Consider the following 20971-nt stretch of genomic DNA (forward strand, 5'->3'; position numbering starts at 1 on the left):
GCATCTGCATCTGGGTCCTGAAATAATTGCACACTGGTGAACCCCGGTGAACGACTTGACACAAAATGGACCCAGCAGATGCTGCTCAGCACTAGAAATGGTTTCTGTTCAACCTTTCCAGTTTGAACAAGAACAATCCGGGAGAGAGAATGAAAACAGTCAACCAGTACTTAGTTTAGATGAAGATGAAAACAATCCGTCACACCAGGATGCGAGAGTGAGGGAAAACTACTGGTGTCTATGTGGCTACTGCTTGCCAATGGCAGCGGCGACTGAGAGTGTTTGTTGTAAAGAACTCAGTTTTATGGCAGTAGCTATCCATGGTATTACATAATCGCAAGATAAAAACATTAATAGAATTCAAATTTTTATTATACAGTGAAATTATGATATCGTTATTTTTACAGATTCTCCATGCAACACCAGTGCACCAAAACTTTGAAGCCGTCGTGCCAAACTAGGTATCCCCGACAGAATTTGTTTCCCCTGCGTCGGGTGCAAACACTGGCCTTTCGAAATCATGGACTAACAGTATCCCACGTTCGTGATTTGTAGTTCATAAACACTTCTTACTAACTACTTCAGAAATTTTGGAGATGTTAGCTCTTTATACAGTAAAGTTACAGTGGGATACAAATAATATCAGGGTGATTCTACCACAATTTGCTCCCCCTGTCCAAAGACGTATTGCTCCTGAAATTTTGGAGGTTTTATCTCAGTACAGTTCTGTACAGTTACAGAAGGATACAAATAATGATCAGTCAAAATGTCATTGGTTTATTTAAATGATCCCATCCGATGTTTTACCAAGGTCCCAACGCAGGGTAAACAAATTCTGTCGGGGAGACATAATCTGGCACGCCACTGGCAAGCAGTAGCCGCATGGAGACCAGTAGTTTTCCCTCACTCTCGTGTCCTCGTGTGATGGATTGCTTTCATCTTCATCTAAACTAAGTACTGGTTGACTATTTTCATTCTCTCTCTCGGATTGCTGTGGTTCAAACTGGAAAGGTTGAACAGAAGCTGCTGCTAACTGTGAACTCGATGCGGTGCGACCGTGTGACGTCACTACCCAGAGTGCATTGAGAAGTAAAGTTCTACAAGTGAGTCCTCTTGTTCTCACAAGTCTGAGCTCCTCACTGAACTTCAGCGTCATACCAACAAGTCCAGTCAAGAGCAGTCAGTGAGTCCTTATTAGGACTGGGTTTAGTGTGTGCGACTGCAGCCTGAGACTGTTGACTCCTGATAATGTGACAACACTCATCAGGAAATATTGAAGATTAACAAAAAACTGATGGAGTGATTAGAGGAACAAATGACTTTCAGTCAGGAGTAAATAAGCAATTTTTCAGTAAAAACGTGAGAAATGATGTTTTATTATGTTAAGGGTCAATTTGACCCATTCCAGTTTTTGTGTTGACCAAAGTACTGGTCCTCCTTTCTTTTTCTTCATGAAAGTTTATGACCTTTTCTCATCTGGGGTCATGAACTGGTGTGTAAAATATGGACACTTTGATGTGTCCCGGAATGTCTCTGCAATGTTTGTATACAAAGATGATGTTGTGGGTCAATTTGACACACACACTTTTATGTAAGTAAAAAGTTGTTTAGATCAAAAATAAACATTTCTCTTTGAAGTACTTTGTTTTGACTGCCACTGAATATACATTCAGACGCAGGTGTGTATGCAAGAAATTCCTGCCCTTTCTCGCCTATTCCTGTCACTGTTCTCATGTCATTTCAACAGACTAAAAATGAGCTCCAGAAGGTTGAAGGCTGAAGAAGCTTTATCATTGCTCTTCAGCTGGGATAGTGATGAAGAAGAAGATGTTTCAGAGACTGAGGATCTTTCAGAGGCCGAGGACAATGTTATTGATGGTCCAGACTGCCAGTTTTCAGACGAGGAGGATGATTCTGAGAGGGACTGTACCGCTACCTCCACATCAAATGAAAACCAAGGAATGCAGCAATCATCATCCACAGAGGAGACATGGACATCTAAAGATAGTAATATAAAATGGTCATTATCACCACACCGAAGTCAAGGTAGGCTGTCATCTTCTAATATCATCAAAATGACTCCTGGTCCTACAAGATTTGCCATCACACGAGTTGATGATATTCAATCAGCATTTCAACTCTTCACATCCCCTCCAATAGAAAGAATTATACTGGACATGACTAACTTGGAGGGGAGGCGTGTATTTCAAGAGAAATGGAAGCCACTGGATCAGACTGACTTGCATGCTTATATTGGAATATCTGATATTAGCTGGAGTATACAGGTCCAAGGGAGAAGCAACTGCAAGTCTATGGAATGAAGAGAATGGAAGGCCAATCTTTCAAGCAACAAATGTCATTTCTCAAGATATCTCATGTGATCAGATTTGACAACCGCGAAACCAGAGCTGGTTGATGTGTAAGAGACAAACTTGCTGCAATCACAGATGATAAATAAATGGGATAAATGGGTGGAAATTCTACCTTTGTTGTACAACCCTGGTTCCCACGTTACTGTTGATGAGCGCCTTGTCCCATTCAGGGGTCGCTGTCCTTTCCGACAGTATATGCCCAACAAGCCAGCCAAGTATTGCATCAAAATATGGGTAGCCTTGTGATGCAAAATCTAGCTATGCATGGAATATGAAAGTGTACACTGGAAAGCTACCTGGAGGAGCATCTGAGAAGAATCAGGGGATGTGTGTGGTGCTGCAGATGAGTGAAGGGCTGCAAGGGGATAACATCACCTGTGACAATTTCTTTACATCCTACTGGCTTGGAGAGGAACTTCTGAAGAGAAAGCTGACTATGTTGGGAAAAATCAGAAGAAAAAAGCCAGAACTTCCCAGTGAAATTTTGAAGATGCAGGGAAGATCTCTGCATTACTCAATATTTCTTTTCACTGAGAAAGCAACAGTTGTTTCATACTGCCCAAAGATAAATAACAATGTTCTTGTCATGAGCACAATGCACACAGATGCATGTCTGAGCACAAGAGAAGACAAAAAAACCACAAATGATCCTAGACTACAACTCCACCAAAGGAGGAGTAGACAATCTTGACAAAGTCACAGCAACATACAGCTGCCAGTGCAAGACAGGTCTTTGGCCCTTGGAAATTTTCCACATTTTGGATGTGTCTGCTTACAATGCCTATGTCCTGTGGAGTGAAATCCACCAATATTGGAATGCGGGTAAATTGTTCTGACGTCGGCTTTTCCTGGAAGAACTGGGAAAAAGTCTTGTCACTCCCAAGATCCAGATGCGAGTCAGACCAGCTCGATCCCCAGCAGCATCAGCTGTCATTGAAAAGGTTAAGTGTGCACCATCCAACCAATCTGTAGTGGATCCAGTGGATACGGGTGTAAAGAAATGGAAAAGATGCCAGGTCTGTCCCTCACGAGAAGACATTAAAACAAGCACTTTTTGTAAGAAATGCAAGAAGTACATCTGCAAAAAGCACACAGTTACATTCTGTCCATCATGTGGACAAAATTGAAAATGTTGCATTTGCTAAAGCATATAGTTAGGACTGGATCAGGTGACCCTGAATCCTCCCTTAGTTATGTTGCAATAGGCGTAGGCTGCCGGGGGATTCCCATGATGCATTGAGTTTTTCCTTTCCAGTCCCTTTTCTCACTCACTATGTGTTAATAGACATTGCATTGGATCATACCTGTTATTAATCTCTGTCTCTCTTCCACAGCATGTCTTTATCCCGTCTTCCTTATCTCACCCCAACCTGTCGCAGCAGATGGCTGTCCCTCCCTGAGCCTGGTTCTGCCAGAGGTTTCTTCCTGTTAAAAGGGAGTTTTTCCTTCCTACTGTCACCGAAGTGTTTGCTCATAGGGGGTCATTTGATTGTTGGGTTTTTCTCTGTATGTATTGTTGTAGGGTCTACCTTACAATATAAAGCACCTTGAGGCGACTCTTGCTGTGATTTGATGCTATATAAATAAAATTGAGTTGAATTTGATTATTTTACAGCCCATACTTAAGACCAAAATAAAGATGAGAATATTACACAAAATATTTTCATTTAAAAAACAAGTAAAATATTCTTTTAAAGTCAATTCAATTTTATTTATATAGCGCCAAATCACAACAGCAGTTGCCTCAAGGTGCTTTATATGGTACAGCAGATCGTACAATAATGAGAGCTGCTCCATCCAAAGTGGGATGGATGCCGTCTCTCCTAACAAGACCAGGTTTCCTCCAGAAGGTTTGCCAATTATCTTTGAAGCCCACACTGTTTTTTGGATACCACTCAGACAGCCAGCAATTTAAGGAGAACATGCGGCTAAACATGTCACTCCTGGTCTGCTTGGGGTGGGGACCAGAGAAAACTACAGAGTCCGACATTGTTTTGGCAAAGTTACACACGGATTCAATATTGATTTTAGTGACCTCTGATTGGTGTAACCGGGTGTCATTACTGCGACGTGAATTATGATTTTACTGAATCTACGTTTACCCTTAGCCAGCAGTTTTAAATTTCCCTCAATGTCGCCTGCTCTGGCCCCTGGAAGACAATTGACTATGGTTGCCGGTGTCTCTAGCTTCACATGTCTGAGAACAGAATCACCAATTACCAGAGTGTCACAGAGTGGTTGGGTGTATCGCAGAGTGGGGAAAAACGGTTAGACACATGAACAGGTTGGTGGTGTACCTGGGGCTTCTGTTTAGGACTATGCTTCCTCCTCATCATCAGCCAGCCGCCCTCTTTCCTCAGCTGCTTGGGCTACACTATCTTCGGCTGCACCAGCTACAGGGGCCTGGCTAGCTACGGATAAATCAAGGGTGCGAAGCCGAGTCTTTAATTCAGTAATCCTGGCCTCCAGAGCTGCAAATATGCTACATGTGTTACAGGTATCATTACTGCTAAAGGAGGCCAAGGAGTAGCTAAACATCTGACACAATGAGCAGGAAAGTGCAGGAGGGACAGGTGAAGAGAAATCTGCAACCTTCCCTGTGGTCAACAACAGACACACATTTTGCCCTTATCGTGGACTAAACCAATCAGAGATAGTCAGGGGCGGGACCTCTCTGATTGGCCGTAGTCCAGTTGAAAGTGCAGGTGGAAGTGGGAGGTGAGTAGGTTGAATAAAGCGATATCAATTCATTAAATCCTGAATCAACTTTTAAATATAACTGTGTTTTGCCAGATTAAAGCTCACAAAACCATTTCAACAACAACCAAACAGCAAATGAGAGCAGGTACATGGATTCCACACAAAGACGTAAACACAGAACGGACCCGACGCATCAGATTCAACTTTGTCTTTCTCGACTTTCTCACCCGACGGCCCGTAGACGGACACGCTGTCGGAGCTTAGCGGTTCTGATGCGTCCGGTCTGCGCTGTGATTACGTCTTTTTGCGCTGATTCTGGGCTGCAGGTTTTGTCTCTCCAACCAAAATTCACTGAGCCAGCAGCAAAACAAGCAGCAAACTGCGCTTCACATTTGATCAATGTCGTCATGAATTTTGCTGTTTTGCTTCCACGACTATTAAAATCGCACTCCATGCACAGCTAGCTCTCTCTCTATCTGTCTCTGTACTTCAAGAACAGCTTCCCGTCTCCAATCTCTGTTTTCTGTATTATTCATTCGCTTATTACCCACCAGTCTACCGTTGTTTACAGCGCTGTGGCTGCTGTCTTTTTCTTTTCTTTTTTTCACTTAAATGACTTCGGACAAGAAAGCCTATTTTTTCTGTTGTTCAATACTGAAGAAATTTAAACTTTATATGCAGAACATTGTAGAATATTTTTAAGGTTATCTGCTATAAAAAGCCAGACCAGGAAAATCTCCTTCATGTTTTTCTGTGTTTTATTCTCAGTTACTTTCACACAAAGGCATCTGCTGTGATGTTCACAATTCTGATGAAGTCAGTACTGATAAATGATCAGAATTATAATATTTCTGACTGTCTGAGGCTAAGTTGAATCGAATCGGGACTTTGAAAACCGGAATCGAATGGATTATAGAAATCAGTGATGATACCCAGCCCTTGTGAGCAGCCTAGGCACGACAGAAGTGGATGTAGCTGTAATAGGAAAAGAACTATTGCTAACTTTTCTGTTAAGTTAAGGCCTGATCCTTCTGAAATTCATAGCCAGAGGGCTGACACGGTGTCATCAATCTTTGAATGCTGAAAAAGCACAGTGTATCCAGAAAAACACATTATATTATATAAATTATTATAAAATTTGTGTGCGCCTAACTTTTGTGCCGGTACGCCTAACTCTTTAAAGTTGGGCATACCGGTACGCCCATGGTAAAAGGTTAGTCTAGAGCCCTGTACTATGAAAAAAGTTTTGAACTGTTTATGAAAACAGTTTTTAATTAAATTGCTAAGCAGATAAGCTACTCAAAAACACCACTGTGTTTGAGCAGGAACAGGACGTGATAGCAAACACCAAGTGACAGTGCCACCAAGAGTCAGGAGTTGCATTTAGTCAGTAATTAGGTTTCAGTTTCCAAACTGGTTAAGATGAAGTTCCTTTTTTTCCTTTAAATGTTGCGCCGACTCAATCAGTGAATTATGAAAGAAAAAGCCTTAAACATTTCTAAACTGTCATTTCAGTTAAACTATTGTGTGAATAATATATTTGATAGTTTTCACCCAGGTGTTAGAGCTCGCCATAACACAGAAAGTGTCCTCATCAAGGTCATCATGACTAACAGCTGATATGACTGCTCAGTTCTGTGTGTTTAGATTTTTTAAAAGTATTTAAGAATGCAGCCAGAATGCTCCTACACTGTCTACAGACCTTTTATTAGGATTCATGATCTTGTTTTCATCTCTTCGATTCATCAAACAAACAAAACTTTCTCTGTGGCCATACTGAATGCTTACTTCTCTGGCAGCCAATGCGTCTTTTATTTTTGATTTACATAATTCCTTCACAGTTAGATGACACACAGTTATATGTCCCTCTGCTATAAAAAGAATCCTGTGCTGCTTAAACAGGGGAGGCATGACCAAACAATGATCACAAATTTCCAACCATCCTCCCCTGACTCTCAGTTCTGCAGCACAATATACATATGAACAGCATTAACAGAGAACAAAATATAAAATGTACAAATATACAAACTGGTGTAAAAAAAAAAAAAAAGAAGAAGAAAAAGTAAATATGTAATAAACAGTGTTATGGATATCAGATGACCAGGAAGTCCCTTGATTAAGTTCCTCTTCAGATACTAACATCTTAGCAATCACTGTTTCATGAGAGTACATATAGAAAACAACACAAAACAATAGAGCATGTGATCATCTCATTAATTAATAAAATATTAATAAAATATAAAAATAAAAATGCTCTTCATTAATAACGTCAGCTGTTTCTGGTTTACTGTCATGTTCAGCACATAAATATGTGATGCAATACTTCGATTGTGTAAGGAAAAGGGGAAATATTTCAATAAAGCAGACGTGCTTCAAGAGAGCAGAGAAGAAAATCAACTTTTAGTGCTTTAAGTTACAAAAGCAGGTCAAACCTTTCAAAACAACCTGTTTCTAACATTTCATGAAAACATGAATTCAAAAACAGCTCTGCTGATTCCAGAATTATACTCACACACTAACAGATGGAAGAAGGTTTAACTGTCGTTGGTCCAGCTGTGAGTCTGTTAGCGTGAACTACAGAAGGGAAGATTTATGCTGTTTGTGCTCGAACTACGTTGCACACAGCTGATGTTAACCATGAAAATATTACAGACTGAAAAACATTACCTTCACATGCAGCTTCACACGGAGACGATCATCTGACACCGATTTCAGGAAAGAGAAGTGAAACACTCCCAGACATGTTTTTGAGAAAGTTCAGAATCAGCTAATCGGGAACTGGTCGATTAGGAGAGTATTTTCTATTTTATCTTTAGAAATATCTATAAAATGTTAGAGGCATTTGATGTAGTTTGACTTGCTTTCGCTGCACTGTTGTTCTCAAATCTTAAATGAGTTCACTTTGTTGAATATCAGGAAAACTCAAGCAGTTTTTTAAGCCAGTGAAAATACACTGATGGTCACACTGACATTTAAATTGTTCGCTATGTAACATGGAGAAAATATTCCACTTTAAAAGTTGCATATAGATAAAACACAAGGCGCAGTGAGTTTCCCTTTCCAGACAAACCAAGTGTAAATGTTGTCACGGCGGGGTGCGCAAGTGTGTTCGTTTATATGACCCAGAAGCAGACGCAGAGGGCTTGCAGGTGTTAACAAAAGGTGAACCTTTATTTGGCTGTAAGCAATAGCAAAAATGAACCTAAGAAAACGAAGAAGACTGAAAACACTCAGACTGAGTAAAAGACTACGACACTTAGTGAAAACACCACGAAGAAACTGTGAACACAGAGTAAACTGTGAAACACAATGACTGTAACAATGATGATGATAACCTGACACTAACTGAACGGAAACACACAGACTAAATACACATAAGGAGTGATCAAGGGAAGTGCAATCACATGGGAAAACACCTGACAACAATGAACATAATGACAGGATAGGGAAAATGAAACTAAATATGATGAACCAAAAAACACCGGACTCTTTCAAAATAAAACAGGAAACATGGAGATGTAGACATGACACAAACTTGACAATGAGAACACACAGACCTAAAACATGACAGATAAGACACACGTAACAACCAGGGGAACTTTGACACAGGCGTGATCACACAAGGTGAACCTGATAAACCATGAATTAAAACTGTAAACTAGGCATGACCAAATTTATCTAGATTGAAGAAAAAACTAGAATATAGATGAAATAACAGGATAACGTGAACTCAGAAATACTGGGTCCCATGACCCAGGACCATGACAAATGTCTGTGTTGGTGCTGAAACGAGAAGTGAGGCCATAATCAGTTTTTCTGTTCCTCTTTCTATCACGACCACAACAGGAAGAAGACTGACTTCTTCAGGTTCAGATTTCATACAGTATGCAGTAAATTGTGTGTCATATACTTGTGCAGTGTGTAGTTTACATTTGTGTGAATCATTTAACTCCTCTCCCCCTGAAAGTGAAGTGATTTTTGAGTCCCTGACGATAGAAAAGTTCTTCATATTTTCTGCCCTATAGCAAACACAAAGAAACATAGAGCACAGAGACTCAGACTGCAAATAAATAAAGGGTTTTACACCATGTTTACCATCCATAGAATGTCAGTGTTAAAGGATTCTGACCAGGTGTCGTAATGATGCAGGACTTCATGTTATCCAGATGAATTCAGGATTAATCTGGCTTTTCTACGCTGTGAAGTTTTGATCACTTCTTAACTGGGATATTGCCAAAGTAACTTTTCCTGCAGTTCCTTCCTACTCACTCAAATGTGAAATCCTATTTATCCATATTATATATTCTGTATTTATATATGTGTATATGTGTATATATGGTGTATTTATGCTTATATCCTTACCCTCATTCCCCTTATTGTATCTGTAACATGCAACTTCTGTCGGTGCTGTGCTACTGGAAACTGAATTTCCCAGAGGAACCCACTCAAGGGATTAATAAACTTTCATCTAATCTAATCTAATCTAATCTAATCTAATCTAATCTAATCTAGATCAATCAGTTCTCCTAAAAAAGTCAGATATCAGCAACATCTATAATTGACTGAGACAGGACTCTCTTCCAAACACTCTAAACCCAGGCACAATGTTCATTTCAAATTCCTTTAATTTTAAATATGTTTATATTGTCTATCCTGTAAAATAGTCAGATGTTTATTCATATTAATGTACAGAATTCACCTGCTTGCTGCCACTACTGCACATTCACCCAATGTACATACTATATATATATATATATATAATGTTCTTCCTCTACAGCCCCCCCCCCCCCCCCCCCATTTTTGCACATGTCGAGGAGTGTGTCAGGTTACATTTCACTGTGTGTTATACTTGTATAACTATGCATGTGACAAATAAAGTACCTTGAACCTTGAACCTTGAACAACAATGAGATGACTACGATCCAGATGGCTGTGCTTAATATCAGATCGCTGGCGAACAAGTCCTTCGTCCTGGTGTATCATCCACCGAAATTCAATAAGGATCTGTGAGTTCGCTGACTGTCTAGGAAACCTCTTTGTAAGTTGTGACTGTATTCTCATCACTGGTGATTTTAATATCCATGTTTGTTGTGAGTTGGACCCGCTGGTCAAGGACTTTCTTGCCTTTATAGACTCTTTTAACCTTACTCAGTGGGTCAGCAAACCAACTCATATTTAGGGCCACACACTTGACTTGGTACTGTCCTACGGCCTGGACATTTGCATCACGGACATTTACAACCCTGGGATTTCTGACCATTTCCCAGTTTCGTTCAATGTCAAAACGTGTAATATGGAGCTGAAATGTGCGGGTCCTGTGTAGGGCTGCCACAAACGATTATTTTGATAATCGACTAGTCACCGATTATTTTTGTGATTAGTCGACTAATCAGATCATGCATCCATTGAATGTAAAACGTACAGGTTATTGCACCAGCAGCATCTGCTCTTATATAACTATCATTAGCTTACAGCTTGAAGTGTTTAAGGTATGTGCTAACTAAAAATAAGGACAAGATGATAGTTTATTAAAGTTTAATGAAATCTGCAGATTGTTTCGGTGGAGTTTAATAAACTCAGTCTCATCTGCTCCTTGCTATCTAAAATATAACAGGACACCGGAGTATATTCTCGAGTATCTCACACTTCTGATAATCAGTTGTCTGCTTGACGTTTATTCAGCTGTGTAAAAACTATAAATTTATTTCTCAGCCAAACCGATTTACTCAGGAACAAATAAAATACTAAAAAAAAGCAAAATAATAACATTTTTATCTACGTGACTTATATTACATGTTTAACCTGAGTAGCGAAAAAAAGTGGTGGCTTTGAAAACGATTTGCCGGGAGACCGGTGTTCTCACCGGCTCTAATGAGCCTTGAACCCGGCTAACTATCGAGCTGGTGGGTAACAGACATCTCCGAAAACTTCGGAGCGCTTTTGAGAATATGTGGTGTCTTGATAAACTGAGCAGATATTTGAGGTTTACACAGCTACATTCTCGCCTGAAAATATGTTAAACGTTTATTTTGTGACCCAAAAAGAATAATAAGAGTATAATATTAAAACTAACTAGCTGCCGCCATTGTTGACAACTGAGCTGGGCCATGCTATGAATTCTGGGACACAGCTTCTTCTTTTTCAGGGTTTAACGGCAGCTGGCATCCTTGTACATGCAGTGCTGCCATCTTCTGTTTCAGTCCGTTATTACACTCTTAAACACTACTACTTATTCCTGTGTCTTGGGATCTTACAAAGCTTCAAACGACGTGTCGACTATTAAATTAGTCGTCGACGATTTTAATAGTCGACATAATCGTGACTAGTCGACTAATCGTGGCAGCCCTAGTCCTGTGCAAAATGTGCGTATGATCAATTCGGAGACTATTGCCCAGTTCTCTATGGCCCTGACCAACTCTGCCTTCTACGATGCTAACTGTAATACAGCTACACCGGTTAACGAACTCGTTAACTCTTTTATCGCCACTTGTACTTTTATCTTAGACACTGTGGCCCCCTTAAAGACTAAACGCCTTGAACCGTCCCGTCAACCATGGCTGAATGACTGCACCCGTACTCTCAGACGTGAATGTCGCCAAGCTGAGAGGAGATGGAAGAAAGACAAACTTCAGATCTCCTTGGACATTCTTCATAATTGCCTGAAGAAATACCAGAAGGCTGTTAAAACCGCAAAAGCCTCTTTTCTATCGGAGATCATTGCGACTAATAGTCATAAGCCACAGGTTCTATTTAGGATTTTTAACTCGTTGATAAGTCCACTCTCCATCATTCAGACTGAGACCTCTCAAGCCCTATGTGAAAAATTCCTTAACTATTTTTTAGAGGTTAGAGGCTAAGAGGTTTTTAAAGAATGATTGTGGATATATTGTACCGTTGGCACTGTACATTATTCACGCCTGGCTCAAATCTGCCGTTTTTGTTCAGAACTGTCCAACATCTTAAATTAAGTCTGTAGATATGAGCCCATCATATCTTACATCATGGACACACATTTGCATTAAACACACACAATGTATTTTATTTTCTAATTTCAATAGACAGTAGCTTGCACATGGAAAACTCAATGCTCTGTGAAATGCAACATTACTTCTGTTTTGCATCTGAATTATCTCTACATGTTTGTAGACAGGAAACTCTATTGTGTTCAAAATGTGGATTACACAACGTTTTACCTGCTTCCACCTTCCACTATGCTTTAGTCTCCAGATATGTATTATCCCTCTTACTTTATATACAGATACCAAAAAGTTGTCTACATTGTATTGATTTGTCTTTTATAGTGCAAAATCTCTGTCCCACATATTACACGCCCAAAAAATCAAATTCTGTTTAAAAAAAAGAACATAACACCGCATCTCTTATTTGTTTGTCTCATGTCACTTGTCCGCTTCTGCTGAATCTTGTACATGCAGTCTCAAAAAACAAACATTAGCAACACACATTGATTATCCTGGTGGGCAGGCGTCGGCCAACCACATTCCAGAGGTGCCATAAAAACACCATAAAATCAACCATCCATTGCTGTGGAAAATATGTTATTCATATCATCAAAGTAACCGTCACATTTTCCCAAAAACACAATGTAACAGCATCACCACTCATAACCGGTAAACACAGTTTTCCTCACACATAAACCCAGAAATCCTGTAGTAGGAAAAAACATCAACCAGTTGTCCTGGTATAAATCGCATCATCAATTCAAATGAAGAACTGGCATGCTGTAAGAAAAGAAAATGCAAATATTAGCGCTTGCGCAGGCGTATGCATACTTTGTCACAGCTCCCTCTGTGAGCAACACAAGCCTATGAATAACACACCTGATAAATGCACAGACACAGAAAATGGCATTTAAAAGGTTAAATCATCATGCAACCTCGAGTGTTGCTGTCATCTTTCTGCTCCTGTAAAAGGAAACACATGGGTTCATCTGCACCTTTGTCAGGTGGGGGTTAACTTCACACAATCATGTTCAGTCAGTCAGTTATTTTAAAATTCTTACTCATTCAGTCAGTGGTTCCTTCTTTTGCTAATTGTGGAAATTATCATCGCATTCGTTTCCACGCTCAGCAAAACGACGTTATTTCAAAAAGAAAAATAATTTAGACTGGATTTCCTCGTTGAATCCTTTTTGGGGGGGACTCTCATTTCCTAATTGTCCCAAATAAGTGGCTTTCTCCTGAACCCATTTTAAATGTGGAGAAACTCACTTGCAACAATTTTCTTGACGATGTGTAACGCTTTTAATTCCCGACTTGCAGATCTGCTCAAAGAAAAGAAATTCACAAGCAAAATCAGTGCTTGTTCAAAAATGAAAAATAAAAAATAACAGAGATTATCAAACCAAACTCTCAGTGCACTGTGAAAGTATCAAAATAAAAAGGCCTTGTTAAGTCATGACACAAACTCCTCATCATCTTCACAACAGGAGAAGAATCATTAGCTAGATTCACTCCAAACCAACCATCAGCTGCACAACACACAACATAAGCCTAATATGTCTTATTAGCTATGAGTTTAATCACCCGGTCTGTGCTCTTCACTCATTTAGGCCACACACCCATTTTATTCAGTTTTCCTTTTCCCTTCATCATAAAACATGTGACATGCTGTCATGCACTTCACAAAAGAAGTTTGTTCTGACGTATTCAGAGTTGTGTATCTAAATACAGGATTCACTCGCACATCAAAACAGGAAACTCAGTGTTTTAGAGTCTCCACTCAACACACAACAAACTCCAACACATCTCATTCACTCGTGCTAGAATTCAGTCACCTTTCATTAATCTAAAACTGATCAACTAATTTGCATATCAGCTATTAACCCGCTAAGTTGACAGGACGACAGAAATGCATGTTCAAAATAGTATCACAAAAGACAATTTCCCTCATACAGTAAATTACTTGTGCTGCATCAATCAAGCAGGAAGCTATATTAACAACTAAATTTATTGTCTGATCACTGGTTGGTCAAACCAGGATCTTTTTTCCCACAAAAGTTAAACTGTTGTCCTGTAACCTAGAGAGTCAATTTTTTTTATTGGATAAATTCAGTATTTGATAACAAGTGTCTGCTAAATTGACACTATTTTAACACTGATGAAAGATAACAAGCATGTCTGTGGAGCTGCATCTCCAACAGAGCATGTTCTGTGCTATGAGTTCCACTGGTCTTTGCATCACACGAGGTGACTTGGACAAGATGATAAACAGACTCACGCTTAAAATGTCTAATCTTCATGAGTTATTTTGTGTTTGTATTAGTAGGGTTAAGGCATGTTCTGTGTGATTTTGTATATGTTTGTATATGTTTCAGACTCCTTCACAATTTTCCAACTTAAGCAGTCAGTTTTCTTTTTCCCCAGGTTTGCTAACCCAAATTTTGATTTCCCACATTTAATAACAAAATTTGTGTTCTCACCACTCTCACTATTGTCCTCTGCCACTTCAATAGTCCAATAGCAGGCAGTTTCTCCTTCAGCTTTGTCCTGTCCCTCCTCTGATGCGGTTGACTTTGTGCTAGTGTCTGAAGTGCTGCCGCTGCCTTCTTGGGCGACTTCTTAGCAGCTGCTGCTGGTTTCTTGGCTTTGGCCGCGGCGGGCTTCTTGGCTTTGCTCTCAGTAGCCTTGTTCATCTTGAAGGATCCGGAGGCCCCGGTGCCCTTGGTCTGCACCAGAGTGCCCTTCGCCACCAGGCTCTTGATGGCGGTCTTGACACGGGCCTTGTTCTTGTCCACATCGTAGCCTCCGGCAGCCAGAGCCTTCTTGAGAGCGGCCACGGACAGGCCGTTGCGCTCCTTGGAAGCGGCCACGGCTTTCACAATCAGCTCGCCCACGCTGAGGCCGACCTTCTTGGGCTTGGAAGTCATCGTCTTCTTCTTCTTGGCCTGAAACCTCTGCACAGGGCGCAGGGGGTGTTTATGATGGAGCCTTTCCCACCACAGCACTGGCACGTTGAACGCATCATGAAGGGTCCATTTCTTTCATGTCGCTAGCCAGCATGCTAGCTTGCTGGCTAAAGTGGCTTGCCCGAGTCACTCAGTCCTTTCTGAGCAGTTCAACATGCTGCCACCGCCATCTTGCTCGCCCCTCCGTGGAATTCATCCAATCAGACAGGAAGATGGGTTTGCTTTCTTCTGCTGCTGCTGTTTGTCCACATTGCTGCTGCTTTGCTGGGACTTTTTGTGCTCAGGACTTGCTGCTGTCTCTTTATCATGTTATTGCTTTGGAGCTGCATTCCTTATCTTCAGGGAGGAGTGAGCTCGCTTGTGAGGTTGAGAAACACATGGCACTGTAAATAAGTCAGCCAGAAACTTGGCCTGCATGTTTCTAATGATGTTAAACTATAACTTTCTTCCGACCGCTGCATGTGGAAAATTGATTCAGGTCTGCTTTTCACCTGAAAGTGACAAACTAAGACATTTCATTATTATCATCGCTGCTTAATCAACACACATCTCTCTCTCTCTCTCTGTGTGTGTTTGTGTGAACAATCCTTTCTTAAAAGCATAAAATGACATTGTAGTTGTTTTTCGGCTGATCAACACGAAACCTTTTTCCCATGATTATTTTTCTTCGTCTACAATGTAATTTTTGTCTCTTTTTCACTCTTTTTTTTTTTTTTCGTTACAATAGCTGGTGACCTGCAGAATCACCGCTCTCACTCACAATCAAAGGCAATTACTTTTGCACAGTGCACAAAAACACTGTGATGTCAGACACATTCACACTCACTTTGTCATCTGCATAAATAAATCATATGGCTGGAGATATGTGCCATGGTGATCCATAGGCATGATCACACATTTATTTAATTATTTTCAACCCAACAAAACAAATAAACAAAAACATGATGCTGATGTTATGAACACTCTACACACAAGTCAAGATGCAGGAAAACTGCTCACGGAAACGCTGCACACTCCCTGTTTCCCTCTCTTTGAGTAGTTCCCAGACAGCTCTTGATCTGATAATGTGTAGCTTGCTCATCAGCTCAGAAAAAAAACTGCAACGCAACATCACACAGTAGTTGCATGCTCTGCCCACAGCGGCAAAGTCTTACACTTTCATATTCAACACAGCTCCTCCATCATGTACTTTTAGATGTTTCATACAGGGTTCAGCATATTAGTTGTTTTCACAGATGTGCTCTATATCTCAACAATGGCTCATAACAAGACGACAGTCTTTCACACAGGTCAAGTGCCTCTATGCACTTCATTAGTTTAAATATTTACCTATATCACTTCACCTCACATGTCATTGTACTGAATTTAAGCAACCACAAGCTTAATGTAGATTACTTTTAACAACTATCCACCTCAATTAAATCTATGGTCTGGCACACAGGCTGCTGTCGATCAGGGCAAGCTAAAGAATAAACATTGTGTCAGCAAGGGGTGGGGGGAAAGCCATTCACCAGAGCATATCTTAAGTGCTGTTGATGTGGGCTGGCCTTCTCCACAGCTCTCCAAGGCTGGTGTGTTTTCTGAAAACTTCTAACATTTGAATCTCTTCCATTTATAAGCCTGCGATTAACCGCACGGCTCAGGTCCGCGTGACCGCGCTCGCGTGAACCCGCGCAGCTGTGGAGCCGTCGCTCTCTCTCTTTTTTACATAAATACTTTGTGCTGCCAGGAGCAAAGTCCAGCACAAACGTCTGTCTCCCTCCGACTCACTCTTGGTTGCTTAGAAACCCATGATAACAACAACAGTCGGTGTCACAGACCACATGTTCTGCTCCGCACACACTCACACAACAACAACAACAAAAACGACGATGACAACAATGACAACAACACAAAATAGGCCTATTGTCCAGCACAATCTGGACCCCGCGGAACTTCTCAACACCCCACTGAGCGGTGGAGAACTCACTACAGTACCCCACACAGCGGTCTGTATTGTGTGTGTGTGTGTGTGTGTGTGTGTGTGTGTGTGTGTGTGTGTGTGTGTGTGTGTGTGTGTGTGTGTGTGTGTGTGTGAGATCCAGATGTGACCCTGTGAAGACTCCCCAAAGCTGGTGCCAGGAGTCTAGCGGTCCATCTGAACAAAAGGCTCTTATACTTAAACAGATATACGTGTGCTTGCTATACCATAAATCAATAAGAAAAGATACGACCTCTCCTAGGAGGTGTGATCTATGCCGGAACACTCTGTAGAGGGAGTGAACGCACTCCCCCTTCATGCTACACAGAGCTGTTACAGACCTCCTAGGATGAGACATTCTTTCAATCTACAAATGATTATACACCTCTAAGCATATATGGTTAAATATTTCTAAGCATAAATGACAATCAACAATACAAATCTAACACATATAGCACCCAAACCTTATCAACAGCACTGCCGATATAGCGATGATGGTGTAAAAAGCCCTCTGTTTTGATTGGTCAACCCGCTCCCTGTTTCTACTCAATTCCTCTGGCCCTGGGAGGGCACAGAGAACTGAAATGCTGTAGAAAGACATGACAGTTAGGGTGAAGCCTATGATACAAAAGAACATAATCATTTCAGAGCTAACCAGATAATATACAATAAAATTAAGCAAGTATAGGATGCAAACGTTTCCAGTGCTGATGTTTCTGATCCTGATCCCATTTGCCTGTCTTATAAAATATTATCCAATGTGTTAAGACTACATCCTACATAGTCCTAATGTATAAGAACCCAGTTTATAGAACTAGACAGTTTAGAAAGTTTTAACCCAGAAGAATTGTTTTTTGCAAGATTAACGGTTTCTAAATATTAAATCTAAATAGTAAATGTACTGTAGAATAAAACTTGTGCACAACTCAATTAAAAAACTTAATTAAGAACTAAATAAATCATCTACCTAATCAAGTACCTCACCAAAATGTCTTCCCAGTCATCCTGTTTCAGTGTCTGCAAACAACCAGACGCCTGTTCACTGATGTCTGATCAAATATTAATCTCTAAGATAGGTGTGTGTTGCTTTTTGGTTCCTTTTTTGGCTGGTATTTGTTGGTTTTTTTTTGGCAAATCAGACAGTCAGATGTATTCTTTCATGCCTACGGATTCAAATTGCAGGGTCAGGAGAACCACTGTTTGAATAAAACATCAATCACCTCTACTGAGCATTTACAAAAACAAAGCATCATGAAAGTGAATAACAAACACACGGTGTAAACTATAATAAGAATGGTGAATGTATGAATAAAACATGCATATCAGGACTTGTATCAATAAAATAATTTCCCAAAATTATTGAATAAGTCTTACATCATCAGTCATTAACAATTTCCATCGTTGTGAATAATGCTGAATTTGTGTGGATCATTTGGTCAGTCGATTATTCTGAAAATGTGGAAGTATTCAAATGGCTCGTAAGTGAAAAGGTGTGGATGTGGTCACAGCCCAGTGCACATGTGCACATGGCTGTATTTTTCCATGCGACTAATGATTTGTACTACATTTCCACCATCCACCAAGATTTTCCACCAGAAATGGTGTTTTTAAACAAAATATGTAGGTAAAATAAGTCATAAAAAGTAAAAGCTATACTTTTAAATATACTACAAAATTTCTTCTTGAATTAAGTCATCTGTTTCACTACTCATTACAATAACTTTGCATTACTGCCTAACATGTCCGGAGATGCAGTGTTAGTAGTTTTTATGCAAAAGTATATACAAATGTTTTGCACGTCACTGTTTGAAATTTTCATTATGACTTAGAGGTACTTTAAAAAAAAACATTCAAAGTCTTCATCAACGTGTCTTGTTTTTCTGCATGGTGAACAAACAACAAAGGTAACACCCAAGCAGATCAAACCTGGGGTCCGTTCTTCGTACCTCGCTTACTACATCCAAGATCAAATCATCGCGCTAACTTTGAGCTCGCTATTCCGGTTCTCCGAACACATCTGTTGTTGACGATTAGTACAGCTGGATGAAGTAATGTGAGATCACTGAGTGGCTTAACAGGGGCTACGCATCGATAGTAGAAACATTGATCGGCAACCCTCTGATTGGTCGGCGAAAATGTCGAAGGAGCGCGCTCAGTATTTTTCGGCAGCAGAGCAAGAACTCTTGATTGAGGGATTTCAGGAGTTTCAGAGTTTAATCAGAACGCAAGGGAACACTGCAAAGGCTGCAAAAGCAAGGAGAGAGGGCTGGCAGAAAGTTGCTGACAAATTAAACTCGTAAGTAATTTAATAATAACAATAATAATGGAGTGGATTTATATAGCGCTGTTCAAGGCACCCAAAGCGCTTTACAATACCACTATTCAGTCACTCTCACATTCACACACTGGTGGAGGCAGCTATGGTTGTAGCCACAGCTGCCCTGGGACAGACTGACAGAAGCCAGGCTGCCATATCGCGCCATCGGCCCCTCTGGCCAACACCAGTAGGCGGTAGGGTAGATTTATCATATCACACTATATTATCCAATATTATATTACATTATATTGTATTATGTTATATTATATCCCCTTTCACATTAGAGCCACAACAGGACCCACTAGAACATGGGAACAAGTAAAAGTGAAATATAAGAATATTCTACAGAATGGTAATATTTATCACTTATATTGCTTTTCGTCTCTTGGAAAGAGACCCTGGAATAATCTGTTTGTTTGTTTATAACAGCAACCAAGAAAAGGGCAGAGCAAAAAAAGACAGGTGGTGGTCCTGCACCCCCTCGTCAACAAGTTGGTTAAGTAAATAATACCCTCATGGGAAAATCGATATCTCTCAATGAGCACACTGTCGCGCTGAGCTAAAGGATCCTGTCTATCCCGCAATATACGCTGAATTCTGAAAACTCTCCTTATCAATCTTGCACCTTCCGCAATGGGCTGCTCGCGTATACGGACAGGACATGGCTGCGACAGACTTCCCAAATCCACCTTCGCTTTTATAGCCGTGGTCTCTCATCTTGATTACACAAAGTAATTTGCAATTACTACTCTGAAATATGAATTACATCTGTAATAATCACATACATGTAATAGAATGATTAATAGTACATTTCCCTTTTTTTAGGAAATGACCTGTATTTATCTGTATGGAATCAATAAAAAGATCAAATACTGCATTGTCTTTAGTTACATTGATAATATTTATTTATGGTAAAACGGTGGAAAAATATCGCTGTTGCTTTCGTATAAATGAAGCGGACATACCGGAGTGGCCGCGATCTAATCCTGTTTACATAAAGTAAACCTGCTCCCGAGCAGGTTTACGCTTACGGCTCTGTTGCTATGACAGCAAGTCCCGGATGAGCTTCGGAGAACCGAACGATCCAAGATCACGCGAAATCGTCAACAATCAAATCCAGCTAACTTACTTAGCGAGGTACGAAGAACGGACCCCAGGATGGAGAGAAACGATAACAAAGGCGTTCCATTGGATGAAGTTATAATTGTTAATGTGAAAAACATTCTTTCTAAAATAAAAATAAAAAATTGACTTTCGAAAAACAAAACTCTCTAATATTTTTTTGTAATTTAAGAAACTAAAATAGAAAAAATGTGAAAAAATATGCTTAGTTTAATATGTGTTAGTTTGGTAAAAACCTTATAACAGCTTGTCTCATGAGGCATTGATGGATGTTTATATTGAGAGAAAAATGTTAGTTGACTATTTTTTTTTAAAGTTATGTGATTTTATTGTAATAGTAAATACTTATTTATTATATTGAAATACTTATTTCCTTAAATCTTGAATCTCTGACATACTGTCCAAACAATTACAAATGAAAATGACTACAATTAACACTGAAAATTAAAAATTGGACTAAATTTTATATTTTTAGACAAAAGCTAAACTGGTGAGTTGAATTAAAAATATCCAAATGAAATAAAAAATTATAACTAATTGGAAAATTTAGAAAATATAATAACTCTGATAATATA

The 20971-nt window shown here is 39.9% G+C and overlaps 1 protein-coding gene and 1 pseudogene across 1 annotated transcript in view; both read right to left on the reverse strand.

Annotated features, from left to right (window-relative positions):
- The window catches only part of LOC146578994 (uncharacterized), a 34802-nt gene extending 27086 nt beyond the window's left edge, over positions 1 to 7716 (reverse strand). Inside the window, exon 1 of the mRNA XM_085260444.1 lies at positions 7585 to 7716. The gene's annotated coding sequence lies outside the window, so the exon portion shown is untranslated. The remainder of the gene's footprint in view (positions 1 to 7584) is intronic.
- A 5233-nt stretch (positions 7717 to 12949) lies between these two features.
- On the reverse strand, positions 12950 to 15056 carry LOC146578995 (histone H1 pseudogene; annotated as a pseudogene).
- Between the last annotated feature and the right edge of the window lie 5915 nt (positions 15057 to 20971).

Source organism: Mchenga conophoros, linkage group LG3 (assembly GCF_057382185.1).
Source record: "Mchenga conophoros isolate Kocher_MC1m ecotype Shallow Benthic linkage group LG3, M_conophoros_male_GT1.1, whole genome shotgun sequence".
In the NCBI taxonomy this organism is placed as follows: Eukaryota; Metazoa; Chordata; class Actinopteri; order Cichliformes; family Cichlidae; genus Mchenga; species Mchenga conophoros.